Raw genomic sequence first — 13,639 nt, forward strand, 5'->3', positions numbered from 1 at the left:
TTCCACATGCAGCAAAAGAAATGAAGGATGAAGAAATGAATCGGAAAATGGAGATTCTCCCACCCACCCCTTTTGTCGATTATACATGCATACAGAGATGCAGATGAAAAGAATTGTAACATAATTAAGCTCAATAACAACAAAACAGTGGGTAAAGAGAAATAATTATGACATGCTGCCTGGCCCTAGTACCACTTGCCTACTATTGAGACCAATACTCATACTCTATCTCATCCATTATCTTTGTGGTCCTAACACTGGATGAATCCACTTGGAGCTTAGAGACAATGAGGACAAGCCAAAAGTCCTCCAGACTGTTCCAAAAGGAACACTCTCCACAATCTGATCTGCCACATCCTCCTCCGAGAGAAGTACAGTTGCAGGTTTGGATCAGGCACCCGGAAATGCACACAGCCATCAAGCCGATAAACTTATGCTCCCATTTGTTAATGTCTCTATCTGCCTGAGGAGGTAAGAGGCAATGGCCTCTTTAAATCCTAGGTCCATGAACAAAAAAAAGCCAAAAGTATAATGTCCTTGAGTATGTATTCATCTGAGGCAACACACAACACTTTTGAGGGCAGTTCTAGACCTTTGTTATCATTTGCCTGATCATACCATGCAGAGAGTTCACATTTTTCTCCAATAGAAAGATCAGTGGAATGCACTGGCTAATATTAGAGTCATCGCTGCTGATGAACCTCAGGGCAACTGTCAAAGGCCCTCAGAATGTCACAATATTCTTATATGAAATAATGTTGTATGAGAGATGGAAAATATACCACAGTTGCCCATTTTTCAGAGTAGCAGCTGTGTTAGTCTGTATTCGCAAAAAGAAAAGGAGTACTTGTGGCACCTTAGAGACCAACAAATTTATCTGAGCATAAGCTTTCGTGAGCTACAGCTCACTTCATCAGATGCAGTTGCCCATGTTACCTCTGTAGCTAGAGAGCTTAGGCATTGAGACAATCAAATAAAAAAATACACACAGAGAGCGGACTGCGCCTACGTGCAATTAGGATTGTGCAAGTACATACAAATTACTGAGTGTGAATGTGACAGGAGAAAAAATGGATAAAAAGCCGCTAGTGAATATGACTTATATGTCTTTCTTCCGAAATCATGAAGGAGTCCAGTCTTTTAAAATAAGGGATACATATACACAGCAAAATGTAATCCTCTTTCTTGTTGAAAAGAGTAAAAGAAAAGGTTTAAATGTTCTAGAATTCTCCACACTGACTTGCCACCTGCCATTTCTCTCTCTCTCTCTCCCTAAAATGCTCCCCCACCTTCATCTTAAGAACTGAGATCCAATAATTCGTTTAGGCCCTTATCCTATTTAGAAAAATTAATTAATCCGATCAGGATTTAAAAAAAAAAAACAGACACTAGCATGTGACTTAGGTAACCAGATTAATGCCTTGAGCAGCAAATCATAAATACTGCATACTCAAATGAACAGTCTTGGGGCTCTGGCTGGGCACGGGAATAACCATCATATACTTGATTGCAGGATGGGGCCAGAGTGAGTAGTTCACAAACAATCCATTTAGGGTTGCCAATTTTTGTTGGATGTTTTCCTGGAGGTTTCATCAAATGACATCATCTTTAATTAAAGATTAATCTTTAATTCCTGGAGACTCCTGGACAAATCTGGAGTGTTGGCAACCCTAAATCCATTGGCTAGAAGTGTTCCAGACAAAGCATTTAATCAGATACAAACTGAGAATAAATATGTACAAATTACTGTGTGCTGACAATTTGAAAACAGAAAAGGGGGCTAAATGTTGTGAGGGAACCCAGCTGGCAGTTTTAGTCCAGTAGGGTTTATCTTGTAGGATGGGGAAGGTGTTGGGGTATGTTTTATATCTGGGCCATTGAGTCTGAACACAAGGGACCTATGTTGATTCCCCATGTTCCTGTATTTAACTTTTACAGTATGGAAAATTCTGAGCATTTTATATATTTAAATGGTGACTTAAATCTTTAAAGGTTTCTTTTGTTCCTGAAGGGATATTAATGTATGTCCTGCAGCCATCACCACACCCAGAAATATAGCGTAAACTCCTTTTAGAGAATTCTCTGGAAAAGGGATTCTTAGATTGCTTGAACTGCCCAATATCCTGTGAGAGAAAGACTGCCACTCCTATAATTGTTTCATTAAAATAGATCTTGATTTGATTGCATTTGATTGATTTCATTTTTAACATCTCCTGGTAACGCAGAGTGCTGGCAGTTAAAAGCTTTTAAGGGCTACCCTCCCCCCCCCCCCCATTTATGAGCAAGATTGTCAGTTAGCAATCTGCCCCAAGTAACATTCAGCATGTAATTGAACTGGCCCAGGAGCACAGCAGGGAACTGACTGTAACTCAGAGTCACAATGTGACCCCAGGTTCCACCTTGCTTCACAGGGAAAGTAACCTACCATGAGTCAGTATCAGAAGTAGATTACCTCCCCTGCCCTGCTGACTCAGCAATACTTGCTGGAGCATTAGGAAGAGGTAAAGCCAAGGACCCGTCCACTTCCCAGCTCCAGAAGGAGAGGAAAGTAGTGGCACTGTGCTATTCCCCCCACTCTTCCCCTGGGTTTCAAGCCAGTGCAAACATTCCAAATGTGTCCAGTGTCACCTGAAAATTAACATCTATGGAATTTGTTAAAAAATATGTAAGGTGAAAAGTTACCTTACTTATGGGGGACTCACAAAAATATTGAAAATGTGCTCCCCACTCATATTATTCTAAAATACATTTTAAACAAAAAGTCATTAATCTGATAAATGATGAATATTGGCTGCAAGATCTGAAGTTTGTAGTACCAGAAAACCCCATAAACTGCTATGGATTGCATCACGAAGTGATTTTTTTTTTCCTTATCGGAAAATACTGCATTTCATTTCCACCAGAAAATGCAAGACAACTTACATCAACTAAATAGGAATAATTTTAACGACTGCTGTCAGAATGAAGGAAACACAAATGCAGACATGGTTCAGTTACCAGTCAGCTGAAAAGAAATCTACAGCTATGTTGAGTAAATTATTTAAAATTGTGCAGATTAGTTTAGCTGGAACAGAAAGCAGGCTTCCTCCAATCTTGAATTCTGGTTATTCTATCCAACTTCAGTGAGTTTTATCCAACTTCAGTAAAAAAACTGAATTCAGTACAAAATAGATTCCTCAGATGCGGACATTTAGAGAGTTCCTCAGTTTTAAAGCCAATGACTCAGACGCTTACATCCCAAACTGGCAATAGATATGGAAGGCAGCTACTATCGGTCTTTCTCACTAGCATAGATCCTTGCTGCTCATAAATCATATAAGGTAGCCAGGCATTTGAGTTCATGACCTCTCAGGGAGTCTCCCTGATGTCTATTCTATAGAATTGGAAACTCTTAACTACAAGTCAAAACAAAAATTTCTGTGCTGTCAATTGAGCCAGTATTTTAAATGATAAATTGATTATCAAAGTGTCAATTGGAAATCATTTTTAAAATATACCATATTCAGACCAGAAATCAGATTATCTCCAAAAGATGGGGAAGTGGTACTCTCACCATGCTCTCACTTATAACACTTTGGTTTCTTAATTGTTTTATAAGTTTATGGACTCAGCCCAACAAGCCAGGTCTACATTATCACAGCCACAATGGGAAAATACTCCAGCCATTGGGTACAGTATGCATGTTTATCAGGTATAAAAACTATTCCAAGATAAGGAAAGACAGTTGTATGAGTTACCCTTCCCTTCAGGATTAAAGTAACTCAAACACTGATTTTAAAGAGAACAATATGACTTCTGCAGGCTGGCTGGCCTTGATGTGAATGATTTTTGTACTGAATCAGCTGAAAACAGTGAAGGACCAAACAGTCCCATGCATACTGAGAACATCATTACCAAAATGGTGTGTTGGATGCCTGCATGCCAAACCCATTACAAAATAATTTCTTTTACATTATTTCTGGGTAAGGTTTTTGCATAGCAATCAGATTCTTGAAAAAATTACCCTGAAATTCTCTGTGAAATTATCACAACCAGTCAAAAACTCAAATCAATGAGCTGGACGCTCTGGCGTATGCAGGCCATTTTGCATTGCTCCACTGGCACAAAGCACTTTTACGCATGAATTCAGCTATTACAAGGGTAGATGAGACACACCATAGATGCTCCCGTGCTCCCTCCCGTGCCTGTGACCAGTACAGAGGGGCATATCCAGCCTGGTCCTGTTATGATCCCTGGCTGCCATAAAGGTTTCTCAGAACCATTGGAAGTCAGCGTAACTGGAGCAGCCTTTAGGTGACTGGACTAATGCCAGGATGACCCAAAGCTTGTGGATACAAAAGGCAGGCTTAAAGCCAATTTTGCATCACTTTCCTAAACTGTACCGAGCACTCCTTCAGCTGCAGCCAAGGATCTAACTCAATATCATCATAGGCTGAAAAAACAAGTGGTTCTTAGACTATTATAAAAAATAATTAAAAGAAAAGAATATTGTCCTGGAGGTGTTACTGGAAAGCAAGAAGCAGGGCAGGCACTCTACACAGATAACCTGAGGTCCAAGAATCCTTGCAGAACTTTGGCCTCCATGGTTCTGAGCTCATAGATCCCTTTCATCCCACTACTAACCTTCCCTTCTCTCAAAGTGAATGATGTGGTGTAGCTATTGCATAGTCACTCATATTTAAGTAATGGATCTATCTTCTAATATGGTGACAGTTATTACAAAACTGTGGTTACACTGCAATTACAATATAATTACACTGTGGTTATTCTTGTTTATAACAAATTACCACTAATTCATATAACTGGAAGGTTAAGAAGGTGACTGAATTACTTATATTATCCTTTTGGTTTTATAAGTAATTCATGGTTTTTTTGGAATCCACATACATGACGTAGATTTTATTTACACTGTGATTACTCTGTCACACAGTTAATTTTCCTAGTTATATGAATTACTAGCAATTATAGGTTTCATAAAGCATATCCATGGTGTAATTACAGGCACCAAATTAGAAAGTGTAACTGACAATTTTATGTAGTATTTTCAACCTTTGTTTTAAAATGTAAAAAAGCATGAAACTGACCAAATATACAGGCAGATCAAAATCGTGATAAGATCTTTGTAACTGAGGAACTTGGTGTTTGTTTGTGACTGGGGGGGCTCTACTAGCTGAAAATAATGCAAGAAATTAAATGGAAAGAAAGGAGAGCAAGGGGTAAAGAGGGAAAAGGGATCAAAAGCAGGAGAGTACTGTCCATTTGACATAGCAAATATGTAACTATCATATTTCTTATCTTCTATCAGCTGATGGAGAGGTCTAACACTCCCAGCCCACAGTTTTAATAATGTTTGAGTCTAGGAATGGAGAGCCATGTTTGGCAACCATAAAAAAGAGGAGATTTTAATAAGAGAACCATGAGGTATGATGTTTTGCTTGTGCATTCAGAGTAACGTTTTCCGAGTGGAATATGACAATTTAATCACTGGAACTAAGTGACCAAGGAAAATCATAAAATGCTATCCCGCTGACCTTGATTTTTCTTTAAGCTCTCTGATACTGCACTGAAAACATATGTAGCAACAAACCCAAAATTACATCCACAGCTTTTTAAGTGTGGTGTGATTTTGCATCGAGATAGACAATGTAAAGGTAAATGTGAAATAACGATTTAAATTGAAAATCTGCTGTGATGAAAGTGCAGGTTTATTTTGCCCAACAAATGAAAGCAAGTTTTTATTACTTCCATAACAAGCACAAATAGTTGCAAACTTCTTCACTACAGTAAAAAGATAATGGTGTTAGGAAGTTGAGGGTGGTGATGGGGAGCCATCTTGCTCACTTTGTGGTTCTTTTACAAAAGAAAATATTTTTTAAAATAAAACTCAGTTAAATATATTGGTTAGCCTGTTTTTCTGTGATATTTGGGTAACTTCAAAGAGGGTATTATCTGCTGACTTCTGAGAGGTTTAGCCTTATTGTTATCCACCTCATTAGTCATAATACTAGGGATGGACAAACTGGCATATGACAAATTAAACTAGGCTTTCATTGAACCTGACCATCTTTAAGTTTCAGATCAGTTTGGTGTCACAGATTCACACATTGTATGACTACTTTCCAAAGCCATTGCTTTTCAGGACACAGCGTGTAATCTGTAATTTAATTCATGCAGATCAGAGGACAGCAATTCCATTTTGTGGCAACTTTTGAAGTTTCACAATTTGTTTTCACTCCTCTGTGGAAAAAAACCCAAACCTTTCAAATGTTTTCTCAAAAACATGTGTGTCCATAGCTTAGTGGTTAGGGTGCTGCCCTGGGACGTGGGAGATTCAAGTCCCTGGTCTCCCTGACTCAGAGCAGAGTTTTTCATCCCAGGTCATTCTAAATCATGCATAGCAGGATCTCCCACATCCCAGCCCAGTACCCTAGCCTCTCATCAATAGAGTCAGTCTCTCTCTCTCTCTGATGAAAATTCTGTGGAAAGTGGTTCATCTCTGCAAAACACTTCAGTAAAACCAAATATTTAGGCAAAAAAGTTCTAACCAGCTCTAATTGTAAGTTACATTCTTCCTTCCTAGATGTATGCCCATAAATTTGGCTGCATTCAAATGTATATTTTTCAGATATGCACAGCTTACCAAGTACACAGGTATGTATTTGGTAAAGGTTACTAACACAGATATGTGTTTTGTATGCAAGACTCTAGTGAATATTTTTCTGAGCATAGTACACAGTGTGGCAAGGGATTGCTCTTACAACAGATAACAAAAGTTCTGTCCGCTATCTCCTAATTAAAAGTCTTATTTTTTCTAGTATGTGTACAGCCATAAGGTTTTTTGACAAAGTAGTACTACATAGAAATCTGAAGATTCAAGAATTCATGGAAGAAAGAGTACAGAGTGTATTTTCATCAGTTGTAACTAGAGTCAGAGGGGAGGGATGGTTATTGACTGGGCACTAGGGGAACACAGAACATGGTTAGTTATGCTGGAAGCAAAATGGACAGAGCAGCACACAGCTTTTAATAAAGTTCCCCTTGTTCAACGTACTGCGCAGTTAGCTTCCCTCTTTGCTAATGAAACATGGTGGCAGAATCCGAGCTTTGAGTTCTTTTAAGTGCAGGAGCTGACAGCATGAGCAATGCAACTTGTTCTGTAGCCTCCCCAGTGGACTTTGCAGGCACAATCTTAGCCCAGCAATGGACCTGCTCAAAGGAGGAGTTCGAGCTATACACAGACTTGGCCATACAGGAGAACAACAACAGCTGGAAAGTAAAATGGTATTTTTTACTTTACTGGAAACAAGGCACCACCTCACCACTGCCTCAATCCTCACAGCAGTCGTAGGAGACCTGGGGACCTGTTGTCTCCCAAAGTGGAATAAAACTATGGAATGAAACATAGTTTTCATTACAGACCACTCCAAAGGGGAGGGGACAGACCCCTGAGACATACTGACTGCTACCTGTAATTCTGGGGACTTGACAGACTCCTTAATTTGGGACTAGGATAGTCTGCAGCAGTTAGGATCACCACCTACAGGAGCAGCTGTTCCAGGAAGGTGATCTTGAATTAGACAGATGCTTAGACATGTGGCATGCAGCAGAAGCCTCAAGAGAAAGGATGAAAGTCACAAGAATTATATCCAGTGAGACTACAGCAAAGGAGACAGGTGGTCAGGCTTCCATATCCATAGTAAGATGCATTTAATGTGGGAGCCAGCAAGAGCAGGAAAAGAAGAAGTGCCCCACACTTGGACAGCATTACAAGGAATGTGGCAAGTTGAACCATTTCCCCTTTGTAAGCATGTTGAGTTTTCTGCTTCTTGCAAAATCATCTTAAATATCTATTTTGGGGGTCTTTTTACAGTGACAGAATCTCTCTCAACATGTAATAATTTAATTTCCTTTAAAACTCTGTGTCAAAAGTGTTTTGTGTGTTGGAACAAAACTGAATATTTTGACAGTCCCAGAAGATGGGTGTGAAGATTGGTACATTCTGAATTCATATTGCTTGTAATTACTGGAGTGTAAAAAAGTATCTGAATATTAGAGTATTAAAAAAATTGGTGGGGGAAGTATTTTTCCCGTCTCTTTTTAGCTTTCCCCACTTTTTCCATTGCAGAGGTAGAGGGAATACAAATGGAGAGAAAGTAGGAGTTTCCCCACTTTTTAAAAAAAATCAAAATTTTTCATTTTGAAATTTCATAGAAAATGAAAAAGCCAAAAATGTCATCATTGACAAAATACTGTTTCTCAATAAAATAACTTAAAATTGATTTTTTTTACCAGCCCTAATGAGTATATTCCACTGAAATTTGGTTTAAATGATGAGGGGAGGGGAAACAAAAACAACCAATGTGAGAATAACAGAAAGTTTAAAATAAGTAACCATCACAGTATTTTAACCTGAACCTCCTTCATGTCCCTGTGTGTTCATGACATCGATTACGGATTCCATTCTTGCACCACTTTACACATTACTTTTTAATTTAGCACACTCTATTTATCTAATTTTAGTCATCTCCCTTATACTGCCCTGCTAATGTGATTCAGCCCTATCCTGGAGGGGACTTACTTCAGGAGTGAGAAGTTAGTTCAGCTTCCATGCCACCGTTGCCCATTCTTTCAACTGCTGAGCTTACCAAGATGGATTCCAGTAAGTGACAACTTTTGTACTATTTATGATGTAGGCAGGTATCCAGCCACAAAGAATCAGATTGAGGTCACCAAACTCATTTTGCACAGGAAACTGAACAGCTGCCACATAATAGCACCCTTTAAAAATGCCAAGCCTGGGCGAGATTTTAAACCCGAAGATGAAAGGCTACATATCACATTGCTAATGCCCTGAGCCATCCAATAACTCCAGTCCCTTCCTTTACTGAAATTATGAGAACATATGAATTATGCAGGGAAATGTGATACTGCTGATGAATCATTGTTCTTGATAGGGATTATTGTGCTCTGTATTAAACATTAAAGCCACTATTAGCAGAAGTACTTAAAATTACAGAAGAAAATTATTGGCACTATGCCCTGAATTCTTGTCATTATGCTTTCAAGATTCTGTGTTGCTTCTGGCAAAATTAAACTTATGACAGGTTTTTGGGTTTTTTTAATGACTTTTTTTACTTATGAAGATACCAAAATCTTCCCATTAACACAGTTAGGCCAAAAAAAAAAAAAAGCTCATCTAAATGAAAATAACAATGTATATTTTAGATAAAGAATGTTTTAGATAATTTTTGTTACCTGAATATGAATAGTTGACATATTTGATGATAAATTGATTTCTATTGTTGCTATTGCTTTGTGTGTCAAAACGTGACGCTAGTACCTTTAGATTTTGTCATTGAATTACACTATGTTATTTGTTGTTGTCATCACCATCATCTCTGTTGCATTTGGTAAATGTTTAATGGAATTCTGGTCCAGGTTGGATTATTTTTTTAAGCTTTTTGTATGAATAAAAATCTTATAAATGCTTGTCTATTTTTCCTTTATTACAGTTACATAATAGTAATTTAAAAGATGAACACAAACTTTAATTTAAAAAGAATGTGTAAACCTCAAATAGGCACAATTCTTTACACTGAATGTAGATCTCACATGTGAAACAAGCTAACAAATAAAAAGTTTATGGATTTTCTCATTCACAATATTGCACAAAATGGGTTAACTTTTCATTGGCTCCCAATGGCTGTGCAAACAAAACAACGGACAAATTCATATAGAGAGACAGGTGGACCCTGGAGCACCCTATCTGAATGCATTCAAGAAGAAAGCAGTGTAAAAGAAACTCTGTGAGACTAAGCGTGGGCATGGAGTTACCTGAGAGAAAGCATAACTTTTGCTTCAGTCTTTTGTAAAATGATTTCTGTGTGCACTGAAACATTGCATTTTTGATGTGAATAAAATCACAATTTTTAAATTAAATTAGGTACTTTTATCTTCCCTAGCTTCTTCATAACAGATGTTTAAATATGAGTGTTCTCTTCGTCATATATATATATGACATAATTAGTCTCAGTATCTGATCATGATGGCATGCATTTCATCCAAAAAAATGACTGCAAGGCACTGAGAATTTTCATTCAGATAACCATAGATCTATAAGAAGACAACTTTGTGCCTGGTGGACCAGATGCTCATGTGAAATGGACTGGCATAGTTCCATTGACTTCAGTGAAGCTGTACCAATCTACACCAGCTCAGGATCTGGCCCCATGTCTTTCATTCAAGGGTGTAAAATTGTTTTTACAAACATTTAATAGTTATTATTTTCTGTAATTTCTCAAATATCTTAAAACATTTTACCAAGTTAAATTAAACCTCAGAAAAACCTGTTGAGGTACTTGTGAGTATTGCTCCACTCATTTCACAGATAGGTGAGCTGAGGGAAAGAGGAGTGCAATAACTTTCCAAAGGCCACATAACGAGTCTGTGACAGAGTCAGGAATATAATCCAGAAGTCAACTCCCAGTCCCCTGCTCTCATCACTAAACTCCACTCTCTCCTCCTCGTTTCTGAAAGAGTTACAAATAATAACTAATACCATTCATAAGGTCTCCATATCTATCAAGGATGAGAAACGAAAGACACAATTTTGACCTTATTAGAGCTTTTCGCTGAAGTGATGTCTATCCCTACTCTGAATACTCTGCATCGTGCACTGTTTGCTAGTGAATATGCAGCTTCAGTCACAGTGGCTGATGTATAGCAGATTTTTTCCTACCTATTGATTAAATATAACATGATTAATAGAGAAGTGAAATAAGACAGGTAATTTCAAAGGGGCCTGCTTGCTGGTGGAAACACACAGACTGGCATGGAGGAATTTACATAAAATAAATCATGGTTCTCTTGAATGCACAAGTCGAGTCAGGACTGCTGTTATGCTCAAGGACAACTGATTTTGAGACTAATATGTACATATAAAACGAATTCTCAATGTGGAAATATCAGTCAGAAAGAGATCAAAGAGTAAGCAAAAGCTACTGCGAACTCATGTAATGGAGTCCATATAATGCAATCACTGCACTGTAAACTGTCTTTTAAAGATACAGGTTAGAGATACAGTGTTTGCCAATAGTCTCTGGGTAGGTCTATATTGCAGTTATGGGATGTGATTGCAGCTCCAGTAGACATACCTGAGCTAGGTTGCTTGGGTGGGTCCCAGAGCAGTGAAACCACAGGAGCCCGTGCGTTAGCATGAGCTGTAAAAGCTCGCCTGGGCAATTTACTCATGAGCCTAGCCTGGGCTGCAGCATGAGCTGCTGCAGCTTCACTGCTCTGGGACCCGAGCTAGCTTTAATCTATGTCTACTCAAGTGGCAATCACAGCCTGCAATAGACATACCTTCTGATTTGTGGCTAGGATTAGATATTTGGTTGCTTCTTTCTTATAAAGGTAAACATCATGTGTAAGGAGGGTCAATAAACAAAAGATTTTGTGTACTGGTCTTCTCCCCTCTCAGTTCACATTTTTTTCTCCACACCCTTAATTTAGAATAACTGAAGCTTGCTACACAATTTTTGTGACAGTCGTTGTTGTTCCACACTATAGTATAAAGTTTGATTTAATACCACTCCATGAGAGATGGCTTTTGCATTATTTGGGGCATTTGTTTTTAAAAAATGAAAGATATGCTGGAAGGAGTGTGGCAATTTTTCAGAAATTAATGACTAACCCTATAAAGAGACCTACTTCACACCTAGACTCTGTCGGGTATGAGTGCAGTAACGTATCCCAAACCAATAAACCTCAACTATGTCTCGTATTTGTGACTTATTGACAACAACTGGACTTTTTTAAACATTTATTTAAAAATGCTTATGTCAAGATTTATGTTAGCCTGCGACCTTCAGGGACTGGTCTGAGGTATTTTGTTTGTTTGTTTTGTTAACAGACAAAACATGTGGATAGTATTTTAGAGAACGACCTTGCTTTCCTTAGCTACAATAGGATTTTTTAGCTTGTAATAGGGAGGAAGTATGGTAAAAATTTCTAGGCATAATTTAGATTGAAAAGGGCAGCTGTTATATCTTACTTGTCAACTGTATTTATTGAGTAATAACTTTGTAGGAGATAATCTTTCACACAGTAGTTACATTTCTCACACTATGTTTTAAGAATCAATTGATAATTAATTATCGTATAACTGAACCTGGGGAATTAAGCCATTTTGGTCCTGCAATGTTGCTTTCAAAAAAACAAGCAAAACCATACTATTTAGATGAAGGGCACCTTGTAGTGATTTGCCAAGGGCTACATAATATTGCATTCTGCTGCCCTGATAAAGGATTTGGTCAAACTGAAATTAGCCTTGGTCAGTTAAAAAGCAGAGATTGTTGAGGCTGAAGACCCTGATGATGGGAGCTGAAGTCACTCCCTAGGGCCTTGCACCAAACAGAAACTGAAGAGGTTTTTAGATCCAGACAGAAAGTATGGCTTGGGGGTGTGCCCGGATGGAACGCCAACTCAAATGTTATGAATATTTGTGTTAAGGGGATGACTTTTCTCTTGCTTCACCCCCCACCCCCCCAAAAAAAAGAAAAAAAGAAAAAAAAAGAAAGGTTCAAGATCCTAAAATTTTACTAAAACGAAAATCAATATTTCAAGGGGAGTAAAATCACATTGAACAAACTGGCCAAAATTTTCATGTGTATTTTCCTGAAAAGCTTTTTCTCCAACTTTACCCAGTTCTCTCAATGAGACCTAGGCAAAATGGTACCATTTATTAGGCACTGGTATTCTACTTAGAAAGAAAAAATACATCCAATAACACTGCAATTCTTTTTTAAAAAGTGTCAGTTTAACTTTTTTCACCACAGGCCTAGTAAATACTTTCCTAGATTAACAATAGTTTTCTAATTTTTAAAGGTAGATTTGCAGTCAGTTATCCACTATACCTGGATTAATTCAAACAATTCCTAGTAAATTTGTATGACAACTATGATTAACTTTTTATGACTATATTGTGAAACACTTACAGTTGGACTACTTGTGAATGAGAGTAAATCTAATCCTTAATTATCATGTTTAAGAGCTTGACTTGACTGCATGCTGCCCCAAAAGTTTATTTTTTAAATGTATTTAAAAAATTATTCATTTATAATTAAAGCTGGTAAAAAACAATGTATTAAACTTTGTGGAAAATGCAGTATTTTTTGTTTTGCTTTTTGTTTCATACAAAATTTTCACTGATTTTTTATGTTTATAAAAAGGCTAAATATTTTTGATTATCAAAAACAAAAAATAAAAACACTGCTGGAAAATGTAAATTTTCTTGTGAAATCCATTTTTAAATTAAGGAAAGGTTTCATAACTATTTTTACTAGATCTATTTATTATTTCTGTTATAATAGTATTATATTAGTTGTCGAAGAACTTACTCCTTCCTCAGGAAGTAATCCCATTATGCACACATTGCTGCAGCTAAGCCTCTAACCAAGTCCTTTTTGTGCTGCAGGGCTGTTTTTGTTCTATATAGAAGTCATTTTTTGGATATAGTGCATCACAAACTTAAAGCACAAATAAAACCTGAATGCCAAGATACATGGTTAACCGAAGCTTGGTTAGGCAAACTCAAAGATTATTAAACTTTAGCAAGTTGAATTCTACATAGGTATGTGTT

General features: G+C 37.5%; 1 protein-coding gene across 3 annotated transcripts in view; it reads right to left on the minus strand.

Annotated features, from left to right (window-relative positions):
• CTNNA3 (catenin alpha 3) overlaps positions 1-13,639 on the minus strand; it is an 891,674-nt gene that overhangs the window by 83,437 nt on the left and 794,598 nt on the right. The gene's annotated exons all lie outside the window — the stretch shown is intronic.

The sequence above is a fragment of the Chelonia mydas genome, chromosome 7, assembly GCF_015237465.2.
Source record: "Chelonia mydas isolate rCheMyd1 chromosome 7, rCheMyd1.pri.v2, whole genome shotgun sequence".
Classification (NCBI taxonomy): Eukaryota; Metazoa; Chordata; order Testudines; family Cheloniidae; genus Chelonia; species Chelonia mydas.